Below are 2,500 nucleotides of genomic sequence, written 5' to 3' on the forward strand. Positions count from 1 at the left end.
TAACGCTGCCGCCTTTTGCCGTGAGCTTTGAAGCATCGCTTGTAAAGAGGGAGAGAGGGGGAGAGGAAGGGAGAGAAGGAGAGACGTGGAGTGGGAGGGAGAGAGGGGGAGAGGGAGGGAGAGAATGAGAGACGTGGAGTGGGAGGGAGAGAGGGGGAGAGGGAGGGAGAGAATGAGAGACGTGGAATGGGAGGGAGAGAGGGAGAGAGAGATGTGGATAAGGAGAGAGGGAGGGAGGGAGAGATGTACGTGGAGAGGGAGGGAGGGAGAGACGTACGTGGAGAGGGAGGGAGGGAGGGAGGGAGGGAATAGGGAGGGAGAGACGGGGAGAGGGAGAGAAGGATAGACGTGGAGTGGAAGGGAGGGAGGCAGGTAGGGAGGGAGAGACGTGCAGAGGGAGGGAGGGAAGGAGGGTAGCGGGAAGGAGAGATGTGGGAAGAAAGGGAGGGAGTGAGAAGAGGAGAGAGGGTAAAAGACGGGAGGACTAGGTGAGTGTGAGGGAGAGAGAGTTAGGGGAGAAGGGGAGAGGAAGGGAGAGTAAACGTAAAGGGGAGAGAGGGGAGAAGAGAGGGGAGGGTAAGTGTGAAGAGGAGAGAGTCACGGGAGTAGGGGAGGGGATGGGAAAGAGCTAGGGGATAAGGGGTGGAAAGGGGAGGGGGGGAGAGCTAGGGGAGAAGGGGAGGAAAGGGTAAGTTTGGGGGTGAGAGAGAGGGGAAAGGAGAGGGAAGGAAAAATGTTAGGAGGAGAAAAGGCAGAAGAGGAAAGGAGAGTAAATATGAGGGGAAGATGAAGATAGAAGAGAAAGGACAAAGAGAAGGAAGAAGGAGCCATAGCAGGAGGGAGGAGGGAAGGACAGTGATATCTATGCAACTATGACGTCATGATGCAATGAAGGATAGCATTGCAAAAATCCCTTCGTTTGATGGCACGAAGGATAAACTACGTACGTGTATTTGATCATAGTTTCGATGACTTTGATGCCATCTGAAGTATTCCTGATAACTGATTTTTTTATATTTTTTTTTATAATCCTCTTCATTCCAATCATTCTAAGTGGAAAGTAAAAGGAAAAAGATTTAAAAAAATAGATTATAAGAAAACAATATATGAAGATAATAATATAAAAAAAAAAATTGTATACACACACACACACACACACACACACACACACACACAATCACAGGTCGTACCATTTAGCCTCTCCCTCCCCCTCTTCCCCTCACCCCTCCCCTCGCCCTTTCCTCCCCTTTAAACCTCTTCTTTCCCTGTCCACTCCCCTCCCCTCACCGCCTTACGCCTTACCCCCTACCCCTTCCCCTTCACCACTAGCGATCTGAAGGGATTGTCTTCACGCAACACTTGTCCTTATATCCACCAGACTTAAGGATCAATATCGCACGAACGCGCCTCTTAGAACCCGGAGAGGACGATGCTACTTCGCTTCGTATGAGAGTAAAGTGCATGAGGTGTGTGCTTTAGTGTGTGAAAGTGTGTACCTGTGTGTGTGTTGGCGTGTGAGTGTAGTGTATGTAAATGAGTGGGGGTATATTAGTAACTGAAGGAGTGTTGTGTTAGTGCGTGAAAGAATGAGCGTGTTGGTGTTTGAACGAGTGGTTATGTGAGTGTGTGAGCGTGAGTTAGCATGTAAATGGGTGAGTATTTGAGTATGTGGAAGAATGCGTGTGCTGGTGTGTGAATCCGTGAGTGTGTTAGTGTGTGAACGCATATGTTTATGTATGAACAAGTGCTTGCGTTAGTGTGTGAATGAATGAGTGTGTGTTAGCATGTGTTTGCTAGCGAAGGGTTTTTGGGAGTCTAACATGTGATTGATAATGTACGAGTTGCTTGCGTGAGCATATGAGCATACGAATGTACCACTGCGCTAATATGCGAACGCGTGAACGAGAGAGCGTTAGTATGTGAATGCTTTATTTTGCACATATGTGTTAGTGGGCGAAAATGTGCGAATATCTGAATGAGCCTTTGTGTTAGAGTATGAGTGTGTGAATATACAACTGTTCCAATATGTGAGTTGATAAATGAACAATCTAGTGAGTGAGCGTTTTATCATGCAAATGTGTGAGTGTTTGGGCATGAGTGAATTAATGAGCTTGTTAGAGTGCGTCAGAGCATGTGAAGGCATGTGACCGTGTAAATGTTTTTTGCATCAACGTATGGACGTGTGAGTACAGGATTCATGACCAAAATGCGTAAAGATTTTGTTTTAAAGACTGTAAAAATGATAGAATATACGCTTATATTGAGAGGTGAAATTCAAACATCCTTAATATACAAATAATATATATGATTCCCTATAAGAAAATATTCCCGCCCCCTTATTCAGATTTTCAAGTGATGCAAATCCCTGAAAATATATATTTGAATCTTTTTTTTTTTTTTTTTATTTCTTCATTTGGTTTCTCATGTCGAGGATGAGGACGGATGCCTGATGTAAAAGCCCAGGGCTCGAGGAAGAAAAAGAGCGAAGTGCAGAATCTTT

The sequence above is a fragment of the Penaeus chinensis genome, chromosome 11 (assembly GCF_019202785.1).
Source record: "Penaeus chinensis breed Huanghai No. 1 chromosome 11, ASM1920278v2, whole genome shotgun sequence".
NCBI lineage: Eukaryota > Metazoa > Arthropoda > Malacostraca > Decapoda > Penaeidae > Penaeus > Penaeus chinensis.